At 41.0% G+C, this 27,085-nt stretch overlaps 1 protein-coding gene across 3 annotated transcripts in view; it reads right to left on the bottom strand.

Moving 5' to 3' along the window:
- The window catches only part of CELF2 (CUGBP Elav-like family member 2), an 867,108-nt gene that overhangs the window by 625,716 nt on the left and 214,307 nt on the right, over positions 1 to 27,085 (bottom strand). The window contains exon 2 of one of the 3 annotated variants that reach the window (XM_030819332.1): positions 25,349 to 25,387. The exons of 1 other annotated variant lie outside the window; for it this stretch is intronic. The gene's annotated coding sequence lies outside the window, so the exon portion shown is untranslated. Of the gene's footprint in view, positions 1 to 25,348; positions 25,388 to 27,085 lie in introns of those variants that run through there. One more of the 3 variants, XM_030819324.1, reaches the window with a different exon arrangement.

The following is a 27,085-nucleotide window of genomic DNA, read 5'->3' on the forward strand; positions in this document are numbered from 1 at the left end:
TTACAGACACGTGCCACCACACCCAGCTAAGTTTTGTATTTTTTGTAGAGATGGGGTTTCACCACGTTGGCCAGGCTGGTCTCAAACTCCTGATCTCAAGTGATCCGCCTGCCTCAGCCTCCTAAAGTGCTGGGAATACAGGCGTAAGCCACCGTGCCCGGCCTATCCCCATATTTTCTTCTGTTGCTAGTTCAAGTCATTTACAACAGTTTATCCTGTCCTTGACTCAGTTGCATATGAATAGGTCTCAGAGGTAATCAAAAATGTGAAAGCAGAAATGCATGACATACGAGAATTTGTAGCTGTCTCAAAACAGTAGTTCACCTGAATAGTTCATATATCAAAATCACCGAAGGGTTGTAGGTGATTATCTGCAATTCTCAACATGGATAACTGCACTCTGCAGGTAGGCAGGCACATGACACAACCAGGCAGTTGCCTTACTCAGCAGCACATAACTTGTGATGGGTTCTTCCACTGTTTAGATGACATCTAGATAGTCAGCCCCAAGTGTTTACTGAAGTTCTCTGTGTCAGTCACTGTTTTAGGCTCTGGGGACACAGCAATGAACACCGTAGAGTCACTGCTGACAAGGGACGTGCCTTCCAGTGATGAGAACAAGCAATGCGTACATAACAAATAAGATAATTTCAGGAATAGACATTATGAGTAAGAGAAAAGAGGTTAATGTTCTACTAGGGTGACAGAAGGTGGGGCTGCTTTAGCAGGTTATGAAGGCCTTTTGAGGAAAGACCATTGGGGATAGGGGAAGGATTTAGGAAAGGGTGTCAGAAACAGAAGGAACAGTAGGCAAAGGTTTTCTAATGGAAGCAAACTTAATGTATTGTAGAACAGAAATAAGGTCCATTGGGACCATTTTGTTGGGAGGGATAGGAAGGATGGTGGAGGTGAGGGCCAGGTTTTGGAGGCCTTGCCTATTTTACCAAGGGCTGGGGCTCAGCTCAAGTATCATGGGAGCAGAGGATTTCAAACTTTTGAAGGATTGCTTTGTTGACAGAGAAACATTTGGGAGACGATTGGATTCATCCAGGAGGGAGATACCAGTGGTGTGCACTAGGATGTAACTAAAAGTGGAGAAGGTGAGTGGTGGTGGAAGTTGGAATATATTTTGGAGAGAAAAGCAAAGAAAGGATGACTCATAGCCTGAGAGATGATGGGGGCATGAGTGAACTAATGGGTAGAAGTGAATATGAAGAATCAAACGTCTGTACTTTGGCCGTGTTAAGTTTGAAATACCCATTTCAGATGAAGATGTCAGGTAGGAGTTGGATGTCTGAATAGTGGTCTCAGTAGAATAGTCTAGGCTGTGAAAATATTTCATTGCTGATTGTATTTGAAACCAGGGGGCTAGATGCAACCACTCAGAAGAGGGTAGGAAAGGAGGGCCTAGAAACCTTGCAATATTTATCGCTTTGGTTAAAAAAAAGAGGGTCTATTAAAGGACCTTAGAAAAAAATGGCCTACAACTGCTGATGTAGTAGGGAAACTAGGCAAACATAAATCATGGAAGTCAACAGAATAAAGTGATTAGAGAAGCATGTAGTCAACCATGACAAGTGCTACTGAAACGTGAATTAAGAGCTGCACACTCTGAACGTTCTTGTGTCTTGTGAGGAGCCAAAGCTTCTCTGATGGATGGACGTGGGTGGTGATCTATCACGTAAGCCTCAGATGACCTGCCATTCAAAGGCCATGAACTTGCCCTATTCTGATAGATTCCAGTTTTTTTTTTTTTGTCTCTATCCTACCAATTTCCAAGGGACTGTATATAGTGAATCTGGGAAGACGTGCTAAATCTTCTGAGATGAGGAAAGTCAGGGAAAAGGGACCCCCAAACTATTCTATAAACAGGAAAATTATGGCGTTGGGATGTTGAGAACTGCTCGGCTTCTTCCTTGCAGATCCAGACATAAACAGTTAGCCATCCTCCCAACAGGTGAACTGGTAGTGAAACAAAAACATTCACTTTTTCCCCTCTCTATTTCTGTTTTCTTTCTTCTTCTGAGATGGAGTCTTGCTCTGTCTCCCAGGCTAGAGTGAAGTGGCATGATCTCGGCTCACTGCAACCTCCACCTTCGAGGTTCAAGCGATTCTCCTGCCTCAGCCTCCCAAGTAGCTGGGACTACAGGCATGCACCACCATGCCTGACTAATTTTTGTATTTTTAGTAGAGACGGAGTTTCACCATATTAGCCAAGCTGGTCTCAAACTGCTGACCTCGTGATCTGCCTGCCTCAGCTTCCCAAAATGCTAGGATTATAGGCGTGAGCCACCATGCCTGCACCCCTGCCTCTATTTTCATGGTGCACATGGTTAGTTTTTATAACTAACCTCCAGATGTACAAACTGTGGCAATTCCTCCAGGTCACTTCTGCTCTGTGCAGGTCAGGAATGGACTTTGGAGACTGGACAATGAACACAGTATCCCAGGGACTCAATGCAACCCAGTATCCTTGTGACTCAGATATGCAACCCTGACACCAGCCAATCACAAAGCCCGTCATCTTTTTCTTAAGAAAGAAAACCCATAAGAAACACAATACAAATATTAATTCCATAATGTCATAGCTCCTGGCCTATGTGATTTTTTGGTGTAACTGACAGCATCTGTCATATACTGAATTCCAAATTTGCTCTTATGGCCAATAGCAAGTCAGATGATTGGCTATCTTTTAGGCGTCAATATAAAGCAATGGTTCTCTATAGGGAGGGGGTGATTTAGCAATGTCTAGAGACACAGAGAGTTTTGCTTTTAACACTGGGAGGATGCTGCTGTTGCATCCAGATGGTAGAGGCCAGGACCACTGCAACCCTTCCCAGACACCCAGGACGGCCCCGCAAACAATTCTCTGGGCCAAAATATCAAAAGTGTCAATCAAGGTTAAGAAACTCTGATTAAGAAGAAAGGAAAAACTAAAGAAAAACTCTAGAAACCACAGTTAATTCTTAGCACTCACCTTAATTTTAAAATGGGTTGAGAGTACAATCTTGTTAGTTTATTTTTCTGTTAGGCCATTTTTCTAACCAGTATCAATGTCTCAGTTGTATGCCATTTGTTTCACTTTTAAAAAAGAAAATGAGGAGGGTATTACATTATAAGTACATAAAAATGTCCATAGCTTTCTACTGATTCCATTAATGCATTTTAGTGTTTCTTGTGAAGTTTTTATGTGTCACTGATATTGCAGATGGGACCCCTACTGCTCCTGAGACAAAATCTGACATTTTAAAGTTATTCTAAAAGAGAAACAACAGTGGAAAAAAAGCAATCAGATTTCAAGCTCACCAGGTAGTGGGTAGCCAGGGCAATTGATTTTCAACCAAACTATTTGTTCCTCAATCATATTACCAGATCAAAACTTACTTCTGCTGTACTTCGTTGTGCTTATAAAATGGTACCACTTATGGAGCACGTGCTTAATATATGTTTCTTGAAGAAGTGATGCCCACTGATTAAACTGCTTCTGGTTTCCCTGTAATTATTCCTACTTCAAGATATGAAGTTCTGGTCAGGAAATTTTTGCCTGGACACTAATTATCCCCAGACAATGGAGTCTCAAATCTACTTCTTTACCCTACTTTATGACGGTAACAACTTTATGATGGCAACAGCCTGCCTGAGTATTTTGAGAAATGCATTTTTCTCCCTTTATTTTGCTTCAAGCATACTATCAGTGTGCCCCGTGCTCTAGTGAGGAAAACTGGGTTTTGTTTGGTATTTCAAGCATTCCTTTAGAGCCAGATGAGTTTGAGTCCTGCAAAGTGGCGGTCAGGGCTCAGTGAGTTTTCATGACTCTATTGTGGAATCCTGACTGGAAACATCTTTTTAGGGGTCCTGGAATCCAGGCAGATCCAGGAGCCACCAGGGAAAGAAAGAATGAAGCATATATTCCTAGTCTTGTTATCGCACAAGCACCAAGCCATCAGCTCCCCTGGGGGAGATAGCTCCCCCTTCCACAACAGTGTTACTTGCTGGGGAGAGTTAGGTTGGTCAAACACATACCACATATTCACATACCAAGCCAGTACAAGAAGTAAGAGATCACACACTGATGCCAGCTGAGGGAAATCAAAGAAGACTGAGTGCCGGATTTTTAAAATCGATCATAATTGCCATTATTCATTTCTTAATGGATGTAACCGAGACAAGTTGTCTTTTTTGGACATGTTAGACCACTGCCTCGCCCTTTTCCTGTCAAACAATGATCAGAAATAACAAAAGGAAACATTTAAACTTCCCCTTGGATCCTGAGTAGCTTGGAAAATCAATGTTATTTGAAAAATTCTGTGTCTCATCCACCTCCACATATTCCCCTCATCAGGACTTCCATTACTGCTGGCTGGTTTACTTCCTAGTCCCTAATCTTTCATAGAAAAGAAGTACTATTTTAAAAACACATGAATTTTGCAAGCTTCAAAGTTGGGAACAACAGTTAAAAGCAGGGTGGGGGTGGGGAGGAAGGAGGGAGATTAAAAAACAACAACAAAAGCAATTTTGAAATACAAGAATGCTAAGAAGTTAGGAAGAGGTTTGGAAGAGGTAAAGGGGAAACTAGAGATTTCTTTTGAAAGAAGTCCCCGTTCTCTGGGCCTCCATTCCTTCTGAATGTTAATTACAGTCTTTACCTTGGCATTTTGCTCTCATATCAGGGAAGCAATTACTGGCCTAATTCAAATTCATAGCAGCCATTAACAATGAACAAACAGATACATTATTTTAATTCCATTTGCCACTTCCTTTCTGCTGATGTATTGACCCATGAAGCGTTGACTGGATGTCCTGTAATTGGCATTTGGCAAAGGTTGTTATCATCATCATCCTTCCCATATATGAGTATTTATTAAGCATATATTGCATACATAACACCTTGCAAGGGCAGGCAGCTTAAAGTCCACAGGCCAGAAATAGCATTTGCCTTTATGTAGGTTATATAATGATGCATTCATTTTTCTAGATATAAATTTAGCCTATTTGGATGTACGTGCATGTTCTTATATGGTGTGTGTGTGTGTGTGTGTGTGTGTGTGTGTGTGTGTGTTTGGAGGGGTCACAGTGAATAACAACACGCTCAGAGGATTATTATTTCTTACATATAATTTTCAACCATTCCCAGTGTATTATTTCTGTCATATATGCAGACTTTGTCCTTCACTCAATACTGCTATTTCCATCAGATTCCAAGGCAAGGTCTCACCAGGAGCTATTGTCATAAAAAGAGAGGAAGAGAAGAGAAATAGCTCTAAAATAGAATAATCTATAACCCTTTCCCTATGATTTCCTCTTCTTTCTTGAGTCACTGACTTTTCTTATCATGAAGCACTGTAATATTATCTTGCTTTCCATTCATTTTGCACACTGATAATATATTTGTTAAGTTTTAATTTGGAGGTATTTTATACATGCCAAGCCGGTTTTTTGCTTTTGGTTTTTCAGAATCATTTAACGTCATTGTCCTTGTCCCAAGGTACCAGTCATACATAAATTAATTACTTTGACCAGAAAGAGTACCAGTGTCTCTCAGCACTGTGGAATCTCATGGACTACAGGGAAGCCATTCACCTTCTTGGGTCTCAATTCCCTCTTCTGTAAAGCCAGACGGTAGCATTCTAGAGTGTCTTCTGGTTCTGAGCTTATAGTTTCTAAACATGATCCTGAGCTTCTGAGCTTGTGGACTAAGCCAGTGCAATGAAATACTCTGCAATGGGCAACACTAATTTAACAATGTATTGATGTTTTCTCTGTATGCCCTTTGAATTTGCTCCCTGCCTCAAATATGTGGTGTTTTTATGACCATCCTCTCCCAAGTCAGCTCCTAAAGCCTTTGTTTATATGAAGATACTAACTGCCAATAATTGGTGAAATGTCACTCTTCTCTGAAGTTGTTCCATTTTAACTTGCATTAATAATATATGTTAAAGATAGTATCTAATGCATAAAATTTTATTTATTCCTCTTTTTCTGCTTGTATGTCACCTTGTAGGGATTAGGCCCATGTCCCTGAAGTCCTCTCTACATAAAATTTAGCAAAGGGTGGATTTGGAGGCTTAGTAATAGTTGATTTAAAGGAATAATCCAAATCTTATTAAAATCAGTTTGTAGGATCTCAGTAGCACAATGCCTGTTATAAGAAGTAAATTATCAAAAATGAGATTATCTTGTTCAGCCCTGCCACCCAATGCAGGAATCTTGTCTTCAGCGTCCTTGACAGATGGTCATCTCGTCCGCTTCTGCTTCAGCACTGACAAGTTGATCACAGATCCTCGTGGCAGGTTCTTTTATTGTTGACCACCTCTGATGGGGAGGGATGGTTTCCTTCATGTGAACCGAATTTCTGTCTTCGTATACTTCATTCAATTTTTCTAGTTTTGCCATCTAGATTAGTAAGGAAGGCATCTAACATTGTCACCATTCAAATATTTAGTGACAACTGTCATTTCACCATGACCTGACATTTACTTCATTTGGGTGAACAATTTTTCCTACCCCAAATTAAAAATATATATATTTTACCCTGCTTGACATAATAAAAAGTTCCTCAGAGCATCAGGTATGCAGGATTTTGCTGATATTTAAGAAATTATCTGGAGATCGAGGATATCATCCCAACTGGAGAATTTCTAAGTCACACTGCAGGATTGTAAAATCTGGCATCTGAAAATAGCACCCGAAAATTGACTTGTTATTTATAGTTTTACTAGAGTACTCACACTCAAAGAGCCAGCATTTTCAATGAATTTGAATATTTAAGCCAGATTGATACATTGAAGGAAAACCAGTAACCCCCAAATGCCAGAGCTCAGGACTTCAGAAGTGACCCCCTAGGGTTGAAAAACTCCTGAGTCGGGATGGCTTTTGGAAGATGAAATCCGAGTAGTGGGCTAGTCTTGTTGGAATAGTTATGTTCATGCTTGTAACATTAAAGGCCTTCTGAGATTTGTTTGATATTTTCATTGGCTTTATCTTCTCTTCTTCAAAGCAGCAGCAGGAGCACAGAGATGGTAATATCTTTGCATGGCTTGTAAATCTATCTGCCTAAGGTTTCGGTAAAACTAGAGTGTTCAAAGTTGTAAAATCTAGGCAAAGAAAGGTCACTGGACTTTGTGTCTGGAAATTTGAGTATTTTTCTTGACTCTGCCACTAAACACTCTGTAACTTTTGACAATTCACTGGAGTTCTTCAAGTCTTAGTTTTCTAATACCATATGCTGCTCATATCTGGCCTTTTGGAAAACTTGGGCCCTTGCTGTCCATTTTACAGGGTGAAACCTCATGAATTCTACCATGTTTTCCTATTTGGAGGATCTCATTTCTTTTCACCTCTTTTCTTCCTATCCTTGAGTGTCCTGAAGGTCATAGGCCTTTCTTCACTCTGGAGACACTCTGGGTTAAGACACCATAAGTAGAGGATGTTGATGGAGGATGCTTATGGTTCTGGGCTGGAGGAACATTCAGGCCAGGAGTAGTCATATGAACAGGGTGATGAATTAATGCAAACTTCCCCTGCACCACTGACGTCCATTCACTCATTTATTCACCCACTCACTCAAGAAACACAAGTTTTGGTGAGTGTCTACTTAGTACCAGGTACTGTCCTAGGTACTACATGAATAAGGATCTATCCTTTGAGGATATCATCAAAGCAACGTGATGTATCAAGTACTATTGAGAAAAGCACATGTAGAAGGGACTCCTGGCTAGTCTCGGCTTCCTGAAAGAAGCGTCATATGCTCTAAAACTTGAAAGATGAGACTAAAATAGTCAGGGATGGAGTGGGAAGGGAGGGAGGAAAGGGAGACACCCTCTGCAGACTGACAGGGTGTAACTGGCAAGTTAAAGACATTTTAAATAGTTCAAGGTTAGCTCAGTCTGGCTGGGATGTAAAGTGTGGCACCAGTGAGTGAAGGCAGACCAGGGTGGAGGCTAGGCCTGACCATGAAGGACATCATAAGTAGGTGACCATCTGATTTATCATCTGGTGCATTCTAGAGAGCAATGGGCAACACAAGGAGTGATTACACTGGCAGAGCGGCGTAATTTAGAATTGTTCATGGCGAACTGGGACACACAGACTTCTACAGGTGAATGGGCCTCCTGTGTTATGAGGTTGCCAAACGTTATACATGAACCAGGACGTGGGGACATCCAATCATCTGAGTGGGTTATAAAGAATCTGGACTCCATTGTGATTTTAGCAGCACAGTGACAGGGGACATCCAAGAAGCTTTCTGGGGAAAGCTACAAACCCAAACTCATTACGCTCTTTTCTAAGTGCTAAATGAGTAAATACCAAGTTGTAGGCTCCACTCTAGATTTTTGCGTATAATTTTAGGTGGAATTTCTTTACCCTGTACTTCCACCACTCCCTCTCTCTCCCTGTAGTTCAATCACAGCCTTTCATCCCACAATAGGAAATTAAATATTTAAATGCAAATGCTTTGAGAGTTACTCCATGGCTAAGGAAAAGTCTCACTCTGAGTTCTTTTTTTTTTATAGAGAAGGAGGCTGAATTCTGAGAGAGAGGGGAAGAAGAAGAAAATGGGACTCACACACTAACAGAGTTTGAGAGCTTCACAAATTTATTTTGTGACTACGTTCATATGTGGAATAGTCTAGAAGAAAAATAGGGTAGGATGAATAGGAGGGAAGAAAATTCCTTATTTTTTCTTTTAGAGTTAAGGTCTAGCTCTGTTGCCCAGGCTGGAGTGCAGTGGCACGATCACAGCTCAGTGCAGCCTCACACACCTGGGCTCAAGCGATCTTCCGACCTCAGACTCCTGAGTAGCCAGGATTACAGGCTTGTGCCACCACCGCCGGGTACTAAAATTTTCTGCAAAGACCAGGTCTTGCCATGTTGCCCAGGCTGATCTTGAATTCCTGGCCTCAAGGCATCCTTCCACCTTGGCTTCTCAACTTGTTTGGATTACAGGCATGAGCCACCATGGCCCCCCAAAGAAAAAAAATCTTATATAAGCTCCTGCATTCCTGCTTGGCTGATCTGGGGATGCTGTGGGTGAGCATTTTAACAGGGATGGCATTCTCTTGCTGTTGAATACTATGAACATAATTAAAACTTCTACTTCCGTGGTTGAAGCATGTGCTGGGACTGAACAGACATGATGCAGGAGACATATGTTCAGACAGCTAGATGAGGGAGGAAGCAGTGTGCCTGCCTATGAGTTAACTAAGCCCCAACTACCCAGCTAATGCGTCTCCTAGAGAAACGGGAGACTCCACTCCACTGCCAGGGATGCTGATCACCAGCCTTTTAATTTTATAGTTTGAAATGAAGTACCCCTTGATGTGTGTTTGATTATTAATTATTATATTATTGTTCATTATTTCTGGAAAGCAGTAGCATGTTTAATAAAAATCTGAGCTACAATAATGAAAATCATTTAGATAATTTCAAGCATTTCAACCTCCTGAGGACTTCAATTTGATTTCCAAAATACTGTAGAAACTTCCTAATTCAGACTAATGACAGAGAGCCCCATTGTGAATTATAAGCTTGCAGATGAGTGGGTATGCAAACAGACAGAAAAAAAAATCAAGGAAGGTAAATCACACAATATGCTTCCTCTGTTTGTTTTGACAATGGTAGTTCAGACTTAACAGTCTATGATAAAACTTCCCTGTACATCAGTCAGTGTACTGTCGCTTGTTTCATAAAGATAATGAAGTCTTGGTAATCAGAAATCTCACTCTAGGACTCAGACATTAAATCTTTGCTCAGACATGGCGCTGGGACTGCAGGGGTTTCAAATAATTATCTGGCTTACAGAGTACTGAAGTGAGAATGACAGAAGTTCCATCGTAAATGCAAAGTGAAAAACAGAGGTAAAAGGATATTTTAATCCATTGTATGGATGCCATTTAGCAATATTGGAATATTTTGTCTTTAAAAATCACAGATCTTTCAAGGCAGAAGAGATTGTATATAAGTTAGCATCCCAGCCTACTACACCGCTGTATTGATTAGGGTTCTGTGATCCTACCTTTGAGAAACAAGGAGGTCTAATTTAGTTAGATGCAATTCTCTGTTGCCTGAGAAAATGCTACACGTTTTTGTGCACTAAATGGGATTCATACTCAGGGGTAATGCTGGGATTCAGAATGTAATGCACCTTGATTTTTATTATTACCCATCATTTTATATTCTCTTCTCCTCCTCTCCCTTCTATTCGTGTTGATGGATGGTTCTCAGCCCTAGCTGTACATTAGAACCATCTAGGGAGCTATTGAAAAACATCAATCCGCATCTCTAGACATTCTGCTTTAATTGATGATTGAGAGCCAGTGTGAGACCATTGATAGTTGAAAGGGCTATGTTTTCATGTTCAATCTTCAGTATTATATTCTGTATCCTTCATAGATCCCCAGTGGGGAGGATCTATCTAGATCCTGGGCAGGATAGAAAGACAGTCTCACTGTTGGTTAAGTCAGGCCTGCACCATTTAGAGGGAGGTGTGGAGTAGAAACCTGTGCCCTGGAATCAGCATGCCTGGCTGTGAATTCTCACACAAACATGGACCAGCTGAGTCATGTTCTGATATGTATTTAATATCTCCCTACTCGGGTTTCCTCATCTGTAAAAAGCAGACAATTACAACTCTATAGAGTTGTAACTAAAGGAATTAATACATATGAAGTGCTTAGAACAGTTCCCCGCACATGGTTGGAACTATAAAATGGTTATTTTGAAGAATCTGTAGGTCAAAGACAGAGCGATAGAAGGTGCTGTTTTCCAACGCCTGCAGGTTCTGAAGAGGTAGGGTTGGGTATGGAGGAGATAGCAGAATTGCTGATGCTGTCAAGGAGAATGGGATGACCCTTTGGGTAAACCCTATAAATGGTTTTAAAAGAGTCAATTCTGCAGGATCTCTGCTTTTATAGCTATTTAGGGGGAAAAAAAACTTAGATAAAGAAAGGGCCAGAGAAACAAAATTGTTATATTTTTAAAAAGGGGTTGGGCACAGTGGCTTATGCCTGTAATCCCAGCACTTTGGGAGGCCTAGGTGGTTGAACCACGAGGTCAGGAGTTCGAGACCAGCGTGGCCAACATGGCGAAAACCTGTCTCTACTAAAACTACAAAAAATTAGCTGGGCCTAGTGGCAGGCACCTGTAATCCCAGCTACTCAGGAGGCTGAGGCAGGAGAATCACTTGAACCTGGGAGGCGGAGGTTGCAGTGAGCCAGGATTGTGCCATGGTACTCCAGCCCGGGCGACAGAGTGAGACTCCATCTCAAAAGTCTGAGTTCTAATAAAATTTTGTTACCCAAAATTGGTCTGCAATAGTTTTTAGAGAGACAGCGGATTCTTAAAATGCTTGCTTATTTGTGGGAGGAGTTATTGTAGAGATGTAATAAGCTTGGTTAAGATGGCCCAAACGTTGACACAACTCCAGTGATTTATTTGGACTGGCAGGCTGGGAGGAGTTCTTTAGCAAGGTTAAATTTCAAAGCTCATAGGTCAGAGACATAAAGGGGCCAGTCAAGTGCAAAGGAAATCTCTAGCCAAAAGAAAGAAGTTAAGCACACCACCAGAAGTTACGCATACCTTCTTCTCTCTAAAGTTAAATCTAGATTGATTCAGATTTTGTAAATCATTTGTTTTGTGGCTGTTTCCCCCTTCTCCCCATCTTTAGTGGTAACATTTACATTTTGGGCCTCTCCTTCCTGCTCCTCCTTTTTTTGTTTCAAGCCAGGCAGGGCTCACGGAATGGAATAGAATATAAGTTTAATACCAGCTTAAGTTAAAACTAATTAGGGAAGCAAATCCGCTGCTCCGCTCCAAAATCAAACACTGCATACCAGAATCAAGTCAAAATGACTTTTAGATTGTCTGTTATTTGGGAATATCGGTACCGCTGCTCCTTCAATTACCAAGTCTAATTTGGAGTTGACTGCAAATTTAAGCACTTTTCGCAGGAGAAGTTCATGAGACATTCAGACTAAATCTAATTCATTTGTACAGCATTTCTTGGGCAAAGGTGGGTAGCTAGGGATTCGTCTAACTACAGGGTAGAGGAAAACTGCAGCACGAGGGACTTTCTCATGGTCTCTAAGCGAGGTGACAGCAGAAATGGAAAATGGGACGTGGTTCTCCCTAGCTGCACCCCGCACCGCCTCTTGGTTACCCATCTCGCCTGTGGGCGATTTGCCACTGTTCTCTGCTTCCATCCTTTCTCTGTCTTTGCCCAAACATACAGAGGCATTTGAACAACAACAGCAACAACAACCTGGTTATAGTAATGCTTACACATATAATGTTCATGAGACTCTCCATGCACTTCCTGTGAAACCTGGAGCCCGGGGTATTTGGATAAAATTGAAAGGACGCATACTAATTTGGACCCTGTGACAGCATTGTAACCAAGACTTACAGTTGCAAATGGTTGACAACTCAGCTATTGGGTGATAAGAGAGTGATGGAAATCTGATGTGATGGGATGACCCTTTCTGACAAGTGAACAAAGAAACCTGCATATCTATTTTTAACCAGGCTCTGGAGACTTCCAGTAATTGACATTTGGAGCTGAGCTCATACTTGTCCTAGTTCCTGGGGATATTTGCATCTCTTTCTGTGTTTGGGTTTTGTTTGTCTAATCCTTCTGAGCAGGTTGGGAAGGCATTAGCCTCTGCCTAGGCTCAGGACTTAGGGAAGAAGCTCTCCTTTCTCCCAGCTCCCTGCAGCCTCCTGCCATTGTCTCTGGCTGGGCCTTCGTGCATGATGTTTTATTCCAGCAGAAATGCAAATGCCACCTTGAGTTGTTGTGAGTTGCGATACCTGAGGGCCACTGATAAATCAGGTTTTATTGTTCGTACTTGTTATAGTGAGACAAAGAGAGACATCAAGGTTGGGTCCTTGAGTTGAAGTGCAGCAGAATAAAAGATAAAGCCAGAACTTGGTAGGTGGAGGCGTAGGAGAGTCAGAGGTCACCTCCAATCTCCCTTAAACTCTTATGTGGGCCCTTTGGCTGAAACTAGCAACCAAACTGACACCAGAAGCATATAAATTGTATTAGCTTTAAACGTACATAGAGATCTTCTCAAGAGAGAGAGATGAAGAAGTAGCCAAAGGAAGTTGCTTTTATACTTTTTAGACAAAGAATGATCAATTTGAGAAGAAATTAGAGGACAAAGAATAGGTGGCCAGGGGCAGTCAATTTCTACAGGAGTCACTAGGAGATATATGGGATGGGGGAGTATAAAAGTAATAGAAGTAAGGGTTACTTTGAGAAGTCTATTAATTCAGGTCCGTTGCAGGCCCCAGTGCCCAGTCTCTGGTGATGAGGGCTGTTTTCTCGCCTTGGGACAGGTATTGGACCCCTCCCAGAGGAATCTTTATGCTATGCTGCATGCAGGAAGAGACGCGTCAGCCCACCTGTTTTAAAACTGCAATTTCTAGAATGCGGTCAACTCAAAATAATCAATATAACAATCTGGTGTATTTTAGGATGGCGCATCCTTCACTCCTTCAGAGGCTGCATGCAAACAATTCTCCCAAAAGGAAGTGACTGGAATGAACTGCAGAGTCTGTGAACCCAGCCTTGGGCCTCCCTTTCTTCTTTTCCCTCTTCCCTGGGGCTGCTCATGTTCCTGATCAGCTTTCCTGTATTGGGTCTCTTATTCTGCCTCTTCCTGAATAAAACCTCTTCCCATGCAACGATTCAATGATTTATCCATATCAAGATGCAATGGACACACAGAGTTTCTGTGTTACTTCTCAGCATGTTTTTAGTATTTGAACAAGGACAAGGATGAAACCCAAAGGAGTAAACCTTTTGTCTGGGAATTCCAGATACCTAGTGGGGGTGAAATTCTCAGCTTAAGGTGGAGGCTAGGCTTTTTCTGGAAATACTGAAATATCAGCATTTCAGTATTTGGGCCTCTGCTGCTTCTATATAGATCAGAGCAGTCTCCATGAAGATGGAGGGCAAAGGCTGTGAGAACTGGAAACTATGACGATGCTGTTCTATTCTTCTCAACAGGCCACCAGAGACATCATTCAGGAAACACAAATCTCTTCACTCCAGCTGAAAAGCCAGAAGTAATTTCATGGCTCTGAAAGAGCAAAATCTTTACAATGATCAACAAGGCCCCAGCAAAGTCCAGCCTTCTCTGGCAATCTTGGCCTCTCTCACTTTTCCAGTCTTCTTTCGGTTCCTCAAATGTACAAGCCATCTGCAGTCAGGCATCCCCCTCTGTCTGCGAGGTGCTTCCTCACCCGTCACCTCCTCCCCATTCCCCCGCACTGTCTGTCTACCTAGATAACTGCAAATCGCCATGTAGACAGATCAAATGTCACTTCCTCCTGGAATGCTTTCATGATTGCTTATTTGCTCTGTTCTTATCCATACAGTGCTGAGACAATTTGCAATAATTTGCTAACTGTCTAAGTATCCATCTCTACAAGGACAAAAACTGCATATGAATTGCTCACCATTGATATCTCCATCTCTACCACCTGCCAGACCCAGGAAGCACAAAAAGAAGTCCTTATGGGACCCACAGATTATATTGAAATCCTGATTGAATAATTACCGTCATGATTATTACTTTACTATCGGAAAGAAACTTAGAGGTGTCCTCAAAAACATATTATTTTCTTTTGTAAATTTGATATGTATGTGTATATATACAGATATGAATGTACAATATTGGGGAAATATTTCATTTTTCAATGCATCTTTTGCATCTACTGTTTTACTTGTTCCTCAGAAAAATTCTGTGAGAAGCTGACGTATTTTATTGTGAGGAAATTCAAATATATATGTTATACAAATATACGTAGACAACATACACTAGTATATTATATGGATACTATATATTATATAAGTATTTTATATACACTAATTTACTAGTATGTTATATATTATCATTATGTATTATATGTACACATTTATGAGTATATTATATATTTACCTAAAGCCACACTGCAAGCTAGTTTCAAAGATAGAATTCATTACTGAATTTTATAATCAAGAGTGATGATTAAGATGGTGATGACAGTGTGTGGGTGTTGTTGAAAAGACTGCCTCTAGACACCCTTCCTTTTGTGTTGGCGTGTAAGGATGGGTCTTTAATTTTTGTACTGTCTTTCACGATTTGTTTGTGATAACAAATCGATGACCGCTATGAGAAGTCTTTCATTGCTGACTTTTCTGTAAAGTGAGAGAGGATAAAGCAGAAGTCAGCTGGGAAGTAGCTGAGACCACAATGTGTTGGTTGCACAAGTAAGCTGTTAAATACACACCTCACCCAGACCTGCAGTTTACTGAGAAGGTAGGTGGTCCATGGTTTGGATGGATTATTCTGAAAACAAATGGATATGTAATTTTGTAGATGAAATTAGGAAGAGCAAAGAATGTCACATATGTGTATCAAATACTTTGCTAAGTACTTTCATAGGTTTTGTCTTTCTTATTAATCCTCCTTGCATCCTGAGAGATGTTGGTTTTGTTATTTACTTGTTCCAGATGAAGGAATCAAAGCGGAGATCAAAGTCAGTTCGCCTGCATAAAGTCACAGGCGCCACCTGATTTACGGGACTCTTCTACCAATCTGAGTGCAATTAATCAATTCCATTGGCTTCAGTTCTTTTCCTGGAGTATTTTATAGTGAAACTGAATATTCTATCATAGATTTACTGTCGTATTGGGCAAGTTTTTAGGATCTACGAAATCAACTGACTGCTATTTAGCTAGGGCTTGATGTTATCACACCACCTGCTAAGGCCTGAAGGTGTGTGCCCCACCCCCCAATTTATATGTTAAAACCTACTCTTCTTCGGGAGGCTGAAGTGGGCGGATCACCTGAGGTCAGGAGTTCGAGACCAGCCTGGCCAAACGTGGTAAAACCCCGTCTCTACTAAAAGTACAAAAATTAGCTGGGCGTAGTGGCACATGCCTGTAATCCCAGCTACTCAGGAGGCTGAGGTGGGAGAATTCCTTGAAGCCAGGAGATGCAGGCTGCAGTGGGCTGAAATCTGACTGTGTCACTGGACTCCAGCCTGGGTGACAGAGCAAGACCCTGTCTCAAACAAAACAAAACCAAAAACCTAATCTCCAAGGTGATGGTATTGGGGGGGTGCTGCCTTTGGGAGGTAATGAGGTCATGAGGATGAGGCCCTCAAGAATGAGATTCATGTCTTTATAAAAGAAACCTCAGAGAGCTAGCATCCTTTTGCCATGTGAGGATGCAGCTACCGACTGGCAGTCCGCAACCTGAAAGAGGTTCCTCACCAGATGCTGCATCTGCCAGCCTCTTGACCTCAGACTTCCCAGCCTCTAGAACTGTGAGAAATCAATTTCTGTTGCTTAGGAGACCCCAAGTCTAGTGTATTTTGTTACAGCAACCTGAACAGACTAAGATATCAACCTCACCGATGCCCACAGACTGGACTCCGTCCAGCTTCCAATTTGCACACTGGCCTTAAGCAACGCTTCGGTGCCCACTTCACGAGCTGGGTTTTCTGGGGCCCTCCTTACTGACAATGGACAGCTTCTCATTCAAGAGCTGCTTTGGTAATGTATCACTCATTCTTCATTCATCTGTCCCATTGCAAACATCCTGCAAAACACTACTACCATGCTGGCAATTCCTACCCTTGTTAATGTCTCCATCTTCTCATTTATTACCCTCTATATTCAGGCTTTATGCTCAACATACCCCAAACTCAGGTCAGATGCTTGCTATGGGTGGACACCCACTTTTTTTTGGTCTCCTTCTAAAGCAGGAGGAGACAAAAGATTAACATGTGTTAATCATGATACCAAGCATCTTAAACATATTTGGTTTTCTAATCCTTAAATATGTACCTTAAAAATCACCATAATCCTAGGAATATGGCGATTTCCCATTTCTCTGAAAAGAAAACTGAGATAATGTAAGAAAAATAAGTTCCTCGAGGACACACAGGTTGAAGGAGGTTGAGCTGGTATTTGTTTGTTTTTTCGAGACAGAGTCTCACTGTCACCCAGGCTGGAGTGCAGTGGCACAATCTTGGCTCACTGCAACTTCTGCCTCCCCAGTTCAAGTGATGCTCATGCCTCAGCCTCCTGAGTAGCTGGCATTACAGGCGTGCACCACCATGCCCGGCTAATTTTTGTATTTTTAGTAGAGATGGGGTTTCACCATCACGGCCATGCTGTTCTCTAACCCCTGACCTCAAGTGATCTGCCCACCTCAGCCTCCCAAAGTGCTGAGATTATAGGCATGCACCACTGTGCCCAACCATGAGCTGGTATTTTTTGCATGCAGGTGGTCTGTTTTCTGGTCCTGCACTGGTGTCAACCATTGTGTACTGATGGGATGCTTGATGGGAGCAGGTAGGCATTTGTGCCTTGATTCTCTACTTTTATTTTGGCACTCACTGTATCGTATACAGTGTATTATTTTAATCTATGTGTGTGCATACACACAATAATGCTTAGTAAGATGTATAGATAATCTTAATCATGTAGGCTGATAGACTAGGAAACATGTTTGATTTGCGCAAGAAAACTCAAGCCTCTAACTCAAGGAAGCTACAGTCTGGAGGACATCGTATGCTGGAGGGTAACACCTGCAATTTGGGCATCGTAATGAACCAGTCACAAAGGGAAAGGTGCAAAGTTCTGGGAATTTCTAAGGTGAGGTAGAGAATCTTCTGGCAAGGAGGAAACCTATATAGTCTTGGAAGCCAATGAAGAAGAGGAGAGAGGTCAGAATTCAGAAAAATGATACAAAGAGGAATAGTATTACTGGGGTCTGTAGCTCCTAGCACCCATATATGGACATTACAGCTTATGTTCCACAGAGATGGTCATCAGTTTAAACCTCATTCTCAATCTTGTATATCCTGAAACCTGCCACTGGAGTCTCTGCATGTAGATCTGACTGGTGCTTGGAATGTCCTCCACCTATACTTGTTGAATGAAATACTTCCTATGGGATTTCATGTTTGATTTCTGTTGAAATTCAGTAGGAACACGTTATGTATAGATATAGAATTTTGTTCACATGTACATATTTCATTAAATTTGTTGCATAATGTGGAATGAACTTTCAATTCTATTGAAATTCCTTGGCTGAATAGAGGGCTTTGTTTGAGGAGGTTGGTGTACACTCTCAGTTATTTGCTAATCCAGGTTCTTCAGTGAATCTGTTTTGGGTCGTGTGATTTGAATGCCTTTTCTGGTGTTAGCTTAGGAGTAAATTCATTGTCATAAACTATCCATGAGTAACTCTTGTTCATGTCTTTAGCCTGCATGTTGAAAGTATTTCATAGTGCTATGAAGTATATTCAAATACTAGTTTTCATTTTTCATGTTATGATTTTGTAAAATGTGCTTTTTAATTTGATATACTGCAAAGATGGTATGGTTTAGCTCTGTGTCCCCACCCAAATCTCATGTTGATTTGTAATCCTCAGTGTTGGGGGAGGTACCCGGGCGAGGTGATTGGATCATCAGGGCAGATTTTCCCCCTTGCTGTTCTCATGATAGTGAGTGAGTCCTCATGAGATCTGATGGTTTAAAAGTGTGTGGCACTTCCCTCTCCACTCTCTCTCTCTCCTGCCACCAAGTGAAGAAGGTCCTTGCTTCCCTTTCCCCTTCCACCATGATTATCAGTTTCCTGAGGCCTCCTGGTAATGCTTCCTGTCAAACCTGCACAGCTGTGAGCCAATTAAACCTCTTTTCTTCATAAGTTACCCAGTCTCAGGTAGTTCTTTATAGCAGTATGAGGATGGACCAATACAAAAGGTAACAAAAATTATGGTACTCAGAAATGATACCATTTTTTTTCTTCTTTAAAATTTAAATTTAACTACTTTTTTTTTTAAAGAGAGAGATAGGGTCTTGTTCTGTTGCCCAGCCTGGGGTGCAGTGGTGTGAGCATGGTTCACTGAAGCCTCGAATTCCTGGTCTCAAGCAATTCTCCTGCCTAAGCCTCCCGAGTAGCTGGGACTACAGGCATCCACCACCACACCCAACTAATTAATTAATTTTTTTTTTTTTGGTATACACAGGGTTTTGTTTTGTTGCTCAGGCTGGCCTCAAACTCCTGGCTTCAAGTGACACTCTTGTCTCAAAGTGTTTGGATTACAGGCATGAGCCACTGAGCCCAGCCAAAAAAAAGTGGCTAGTAACATTTATTTTCATACAATCAATTATATCATCATGAGTTGGTTTAAAGTATTGGTTCAATTCTTAGGGATGCTAAATACTGTAAATATTACAAAAGTGCCATGAATAACTGGTGATCAAGGAGTAATGCATTGAAGTCCCTCTGTTGTACCCAGGACTTTCTCTGTACTGGACATGCATCAGCTATTCAATTGGTTTACTCTGTTGTGGTATAATGATACCTATCAATTTGGGAGTCTAGTTAAACACACAAACTGGAGGAGGCTGGGTCGGGTCTGGGCAGCACTGGAGGGCAGTGGTTATAATTTGTTAGCATCTTTCTTCCTGACTGTGGTCAAGGCAGTGGCATCTTGGAAATGTCATAGCTTTTCTTCACTGTCCCCTATGTGGAAAAGCAGTCCAGATCTGTTTATAAACAAGCACTGTATCTCCTACCTTAAAGGATTCTGCAACGTGAGATATACTGATAGTTTCAAGCCGCAGTTACAGGACCTACAGTTCTTGCTTCGATAAGAGAGAACTTAGTCCATCGGCTGTCATGTTAAAATGAAAGAAATGCGGGTAAAATCCTAAATCCAAGAATAAAAACTCCAGACTGACTATAACAAAACAGATTCTTGTGACTCAGGGAATTGTTTAACCATGGTGATAAACTTGTTCACAAATATCATAAATGTAGCAGCAGTAGTAGCCCTTGCTGTGAGTCTGTACTTTAGAAAGAACAATGGTAAGGCTTTGTATGCTTGAATCACAAGTCAGAATAGGAGACATCATTTTGCTCTCTGCTCTTTTGAGAAGATCCATTGTTCCTATTTGCAGAAATTCCCAGACATTCTGGCTGTTCTGATCATTTTTCTTTCTCATGCCTCAGGTGGCAAACTGACAGTGGGTAGGAGAGTGCAAACACTGGGGCAATAGAAATTATGTAAATGTTGCATCCCAGCAACAAAACTTTCAACCCCTTGAGGTCTTTTAGACAGCATTAATTCTAGAAATTAGATACAAAATTTAACTTTTTCATGCTAATAATGATTTCATAAAGAAAAACTCGTTAGTAAAGGTGACAAATATGAAGTTCTATTGAACATTTAAATTCAGGAATCTCAGTGAGTGCCCTAGGGAGATATTTACCCAGCCAATGACTCTCTGATGTTATTAAGAAGTAATTTATTCAAGGAAGTCTCCATTCATGAGTTTACATAAGAACAATACCTACTTTTCAAAGGCTTGTGTTCTCAGTATAGAACACATCTAATTTACAATGACTTTTGGTTAAAATTTTCATTAGGTTGGTTCAATAGTATTTGATAATTTTAATTCAGTTTTATGAGATCCCGGGTTCCCATTTACAGGAAGAGAAAATGCATAGGAAATAAATTTTTAAAGAGCAAATTCATCTCTCAAGTGGGCTCTGTTAATTTCAGTAGCAAATCTGAGGTGGAGGAAAGTTAATGTTTAGTATTTCTATGGCAGTCTGTTTGGGCAGAGGTGACCGGTATCCTTTAGAAACAATTCAGGTCCACTGTATCAGCACTTTGCATGTGCCCATCTGTGCAGCACTTCCACAAGGGACTCTTTGGTGAAATACTGAAATGAAAAAACAGCACCACATTTTAAGTGTGGGGTGTTTTCATGGGCACAGAAAAGCAGAATCAAAACAGGTAAGAAGCGTATGCTGCCGGTTCCTGAAACGAGGGTTAGGGAGCATACAATGGCCAGAGATCAGGAATTTGGGTAGGAAAACCACTATGTAAGATTTCATCAAGAAGGTGGGATCAGGGCAGACTCAGAGTTCCACATATAAGAAGATAGGGCTGGGCACGGGACCGGTCATCCCAGTAGAGTGGAATGAGCCTTTTGTAGCACAAATCTGACTTCCTGCTTGTATCAGTCTATTTTCATGCTGCCATGAAGACACATCTGAGACTGGGTAATTTATAAAGAAAAGAGGTTTAATTGACTCACAGTTCCACATGGCTGGGGGGCCTCAGGAAACTTACAATCACGGTGGAAGGTGAAATAGGCATGTCTTACATGGTGGCAGGTGAGAGAAGCAAGAGCCAAGTGAAGAGGGGAGCCCCTTATAAAACCAGATCTCATGAGAACTCACTCACTATCACAAGGATAGTATAGGGGAAACTACCCTATGATTCAATTATGTCCACCTGGTCCCACCCTTGACACCTGGGGATTATTACAACTCAAGGTGAGATTTGGGTGGGGACACAGAGACAAACCACGTCACTGCTCCAGAAGGGAAGATATCAGGGATGCGGTGATCACAACCCTGCCAATGTAATGGGAACTTTGCCCAGTTTGACTGGAAATAAAACAAGTTAACAAGAGATTGCAAAAAAACAAAACAAAACAAAAACCCAACCCCCTCCCCCCCAAAATATCCAAAAACCCGAAGCCACAGAAAATTAAAGATTTTAGCAATGAAGTTTCCAGGTAAAGCTACCTGGTTTAGACTTCCAAGGTAATAACTTCAAATGTTTTTCCCAAGTAATCTGCACTCCTATCAAAACTCTCCCAATTTTTTCAACCAATTGAAAGGATCTATTTGCCAACAACGAAATCATCTTCTCACGTTATTACCACCGTGTTGACACTGTTGAATTGTAAATAAAATGTCCTGTCACATTAAGCAGCACTGTCCTGAAAAGTTAGCTGCGATTTGCTTAGCTGCGATCACCCTCAATGAAAGATCGAGGAGGGCAAGCCACTCCCAGGCCACCATGACCATTCTGAACTGGCCTCTTTCCCCTGACTCTTCAGGTAAAGGAAGAGAACTAGGAAACAACTATTCCGTGAATTTGATCAATGCAGAAAACCAAACTAGATTAGACACCTTCTAAATATCAGTTTCCCCCAACTAACAGTCTTATATGTGTTTCTTCTCTTTATTTAGCTCACGAAAGTGGCTGTGGTCTACTTAGAAAACAGATTCTTTCACACTTGTCTCAACCCACAGCAAAGAAGGAACTGGCTTCTTTCTCAGTAGGAGGCCTGGGCTATAAAATCAGCCTCATATTAAGGTGAATTCAAAAGAATATCTCCTGAATTTTTAGGGCTTGGCCTTTGGGACACCATATAAAACCTTTGAAACCAAAGTCAAAAGCCCTGTGTGTTAGTTGGGCATGGACTTTGCAATCTGTCTAAAATACATTCTGATAGTATTAGAAGTGAATCTACAGAATATATCGTATGTGATTGCCATTGTCATTATAAGTTACGGCTCTGTATTTTATAGTACATAATAAAATGAAATGATAAAAGTGACATTAAACTTAGAATTTCAGTGCTTAAATCACACATTTGATTCATCATTTGGCAGCTAAATGTCTCTTAAGTACTGTGGAAAGTTTTATGATTTAATGTTTGCCTAAAGAATGGAAAGAAATGGGTAAAGCTGTGTCACTAAGTACAGTTGAACGATGCTGCATAAAACCACCAGAAAGCAGATGACGGTCTAGTTTCCTTTGGCTTCTGAGAAGAGAAAGACCAAAATCTGAGCTGCTCTGTATACTTCTGGCCTCCTGGTTCCTAGAGGATCATCAAAACCACACCATGCACAGAATAAGCATAGGTTTACCTGCTTTCTTACCACTGCACTTAACTTGCCCTGACAACTTTTTGAAGCCCTTCATTATGCCTAAGAAACTGATATTTTGGTCTCTGGTGGTTGTTTGTACTTAGCCTCCTGTCTTTGTTGGTTTTGCTCCAACCAAAGAGAATCCACTGAGATATGGGAAATCTTAACTCTCAATGCTTAAAGGCTCAATGAACTAGCTCCTAGTGCTGTGAATAGGATGTGACTGCAGGGTTTTCTGAAAACCTTGTTGACTATGCACCTGTTTCTCAGATTTAGGAGCTTCAAAATAGGATGTTCTATTCTTGGGATGGGAGCTGGCCTAATTTGACAAAGCTCTTGTTGCTATTTTTTTTTTTTTTTTGAGACAGGGTCCTGCTCTGTCACCCAGGCTGGAGCACAGTCACGTAATCTCAACTCACTGCAGGCTCAACCTCCTGGGCTCAGGCAATCCTCCCACCTCAGCCTCCTGAGTAGCTGGGACCACAGGTGCATGCCTCATGCCCAGCTAATTTTGTTTATGTTTTGTAGAGATGGGGGTCACATAATATTCCCTAGGCTGAATTCCTGGACTCAAGCTATCCACCCACCTTGTTGTCTCAAAGTCCTGGGATTACAGGCGTGAGCCACTGTGCCTGGCTCATTATTTATTACTTTTTAAACTTTGTTTTACTGAACCTTCTGGCAATGGAAATCGTTTTCCATATCCTGACCCCCACAGTCATTGCTCAAATGTCTGGTAAGAAGGCAGGATGTAGAACAGTAGTGTCTGGTTTCCAAACTCACTTTGTTTGGGCTCTGGCTACAATTAGAGAATCGTATATCAAATCGCACATTGATAGAGGAACAATGTAATTCGTGGTGCAATCTGATGATGATTCTAGAGGATTTGTGAAAGTCCCATTACTCCCTATAATGTTGGCTCATCTGTTGACTCCTACTGAAATAGCTGCAGTCCTCCATCATCCGTGCTTCATCCCTTCATCCCAAGGTAGGAATCCCTGTGATATGTAAAGGTTGTAACATAGATAATTCCCTAAGGTGTTATTAATCATAACTAAAGGTACAGAAAGTATGTGTGATTTTTCATGTGTGGGGTGGGACTAGGAGTCCCTAAAGGTAGAAATTCTGAAAAGGAGTGGAAGGAAAGAGAAACAGTAAAGAGGAAAAAGGAGAAGAAATAGAAAATCCAGAGGTCCTGGGGACCCTCTTGCTTGACGACTTTTGCCTTTGGTCCTCCTGTTGACAAAACTCTAAGGTTAAAGAATCTAAATTGCTTTTTGTCACCTTCTCAGTTAGAGAGGCTAATCCTAATATTAATGAACACACCTGAGCAATGAAATCATAAGTTTTTTTTCTTTCATAACCAAGCCCATCATATATCACCTACATTACAACTGCTATCCACGCAATGCATATGTGTTTTAGGATTAAGTAACTTTTTCTTTCCCATCTGTGCTCTAAAACTGTGCCATATGTCACCTGACAACGTATTTTCCATTATTCTTTTATTCAGTTCACTGCATGTTATTCCTCTTGCCCCTTGAAAATGAGCCTGTCTGTAATCAGAAATCACTTCCTCTCACAGCTCAGTGCACCTACTGTAGATGTGGCAAATACGTGTTTATGGGGCTGGTAATTGGATTAAAACATTGAAAAGAAACAGAAAGATGGGCTGTATTGAAATGAATGGAAAACACAAGCATGAAAATCAACAAAACCAAAATGAATTAAAAGCTCCAATGAATGAAATCGCTATTAATAGGAGTTATTTATCAGTAACAATGCCCTGGATTTTGCAGTGCTCAACATTCAATTGCAATGACATTTAAAAACCTAAGTGGAGGAGGAAAATAATTTTTGAACAGACTTTCTGTGAGAATGTTTTGAAAATGGCTGATCAGTTTCTGTGTATCTTCTGGCTGCCTTTATGCTGTTCATAAGTCTTCCTTGCCCCTGGATATTGAAATACTATAGTAGGGAAAATGTCCTGTGTTAAATTATTTAAGAGGGCAAATTAATTATTCTCTTAAATTTGGGTGCTATTTTGAAACTTGAAATTAGAGAAAAGAGAAAGCAAGTGTGATCTCTTTTCACAGAGTCTTGCTGCGTGCTGTGAGTGTGGCACTGGGGGCTTGCTGGTCCATGTTGTCAATCCAGGAGTGGTGGAGTTCATATACAGCTGATTGCTTCCATTCTCAAAACAGACCCATAGAATTCAGTTTCAGAACAGTCTTCTAATACTGTTATTCAAAATACCTTTTACAAAGAAGCCGACGTTTTGGGGGAAACCCAAGAAAACACCCAGCAATAGAACAAAAGCGATCATAATACAGAAATGTGCAAACAGTCATCCAGGGATGCTGATATCCAACAACAAGTAGGCTCTTATGTAAATGTGATCCAAAGACACAACGGATCAGATTCAACAGTAAACTGAATCCAGAAGAAAAAAAAATGCAAAGAGAAACAACAGAAATGTTTATATCCCAGGAACAACAAAAAGCAGAAAATCAAAGCCAAGCGAATAAACCACCCTCACTACTTGTCTAGCAGGTGCTCTTCAAATGGAACACCTTCAGTCTGCGCAAGAAGCAAGCTCTTACCTGATGGGCCGGATCACTCCTTTGTGTAGCTCTGTAGACCTAAATATGAAGAAAATAGAAGCAATGAAGCACAGTCCTCCAATTTGTGAAACATGCTCTATGCTAACATGTAATTTTTTTAAGAATTGTTCTTTAAGAAAAACGGTGAAGCAATGGGTAACAACTAAGTGAGATTAATTTTGTATTATTTTCTCTTGTAAATTTCTCATTGTGCTCACTGACCTACAGTGAACGCAGAAGTGAAATTTACTTGTGGAAGCCTTGTTGTTCCCTGTCAGACTAAAATAATATTGCTGAATTAATTGATATTTGATTTCTACTACATCTACGCAAATAAGATTTTACTCAGGTTGGTCCATATTACATTGAGGATTTTGATACCTGTTGGCTACCTTCTATTTTACCCTATCAATTAAATGAGAGGTAAAGAAGAAAATTCAAGCCCTTCTTCTGCCACAGAAATTCTGTCTAGAGACTTAATGTCAGAGGATTATTGTGGAAATCTCTTAATCTGTTTTATTTTGATGGTAAAATCTAGAACATTAGCCAGTTGTTTGGGTCAAATGTTTACTGAAATCCATTTACTACATGTAAACTTTTTTATTTTTTTAGCTAAGCAATACAAACAAACTTGGTTCCAAAATGGGTTTTAAATGAGTTACAACTCATTTTCATGGTTGTCAGTGGTATAAGATTGATGAATTAGAAGCTGTGAGGAATATGCTATTATAAATGAAAAACCTGAACTTCATTCTAGAATGCTTGAATTCATGAACCTAGACTAGGGCTTGGCAAACTGTAGCCCATGGGCCAAATCTAGCCTGTTAGCCTCTGACTTGTGAGCTAAGAATCATTTTTACTTTTTTAAATGGTTAAAAAAATCAAAAGAACAGCACTATTTCATGGCATGTGAAAATTTTATGAAATTAAAATTTCAGGCCAGGCGCAGTGGCTCAAGCCTGTAATCCCAGCACTTTGGGAGGCCGAGGCGGGCGGATCATGAGGTCAGGAGATCGAGACCATCCTGGCTAACACGGTGAAACCCCGTCCCTACTAAAAATACAAAAAATTAGCCGGGCGTGGTGGCAGGCACCTGTAATCCCAGCTACTCGGGAGGCTGAGGCAGGAGAATGGCGTGAACCCGGGAGGCGGAGCTTGCAGTGAGCCAAGATTGCGCCAATGCACTCCAGCCTGGGGGACAGAGAAAGACTCCGTCTCAAAAAAAAAAAAAAAAAAAAAAAAAAGAAATTAAAATTTCATTGTGCACCAATAAAGTTTTCTGGAGCACAGCCATGTGCACTTGTTTATATATAGTCTGTGGCTCCTTCCATGCTATGAGGGCAGTAGGTGAGTAGTTGGAATGGAGAGGGTATGACCTGCACATCTTAAAATATTTACAACCTGGCCCTTTTAGAAAAGTGTACTAACCCCTGACCTGGGCAGTCATTGATTTCATCTCGGTTGGAGGTTTGGAGGCAGATAATGTGATGAGACCCTAACAACTGACGCTGATCAATAAGGTAGGTGAATGCTAACTTTTCAAACCATTAAAATAAAAAGAACTGTATTTTGTCCTGGGGCCCGTAGGTCACTCACAGCAGTCTATGAGGGGTATAAACATGAATAAATGGAGTCCTTAACTATCTGTGCTGGAAGTCCTAGGCTGAATTCATTGCTGTACTTTAGATACTCATCAATTCTACTCTTCATCTGATAAGACTTTATTCTTAATATTTG

This window comes from Nomascus leucogenys, chromosome 9 (assembly GCF_006542625.1).
Source record: "Nomascus leucogenys isolate Asia chromosome 9, Asia_NLE_v1, whole genome shotgun sequence".
NCBI classification, from domain to species: domain Eukaryota; kingdom Metazoa; phylum Chordata; class Mammalia; order Primates; family Hylobatidae; genus Nomascus; species Nomascus leucogenys.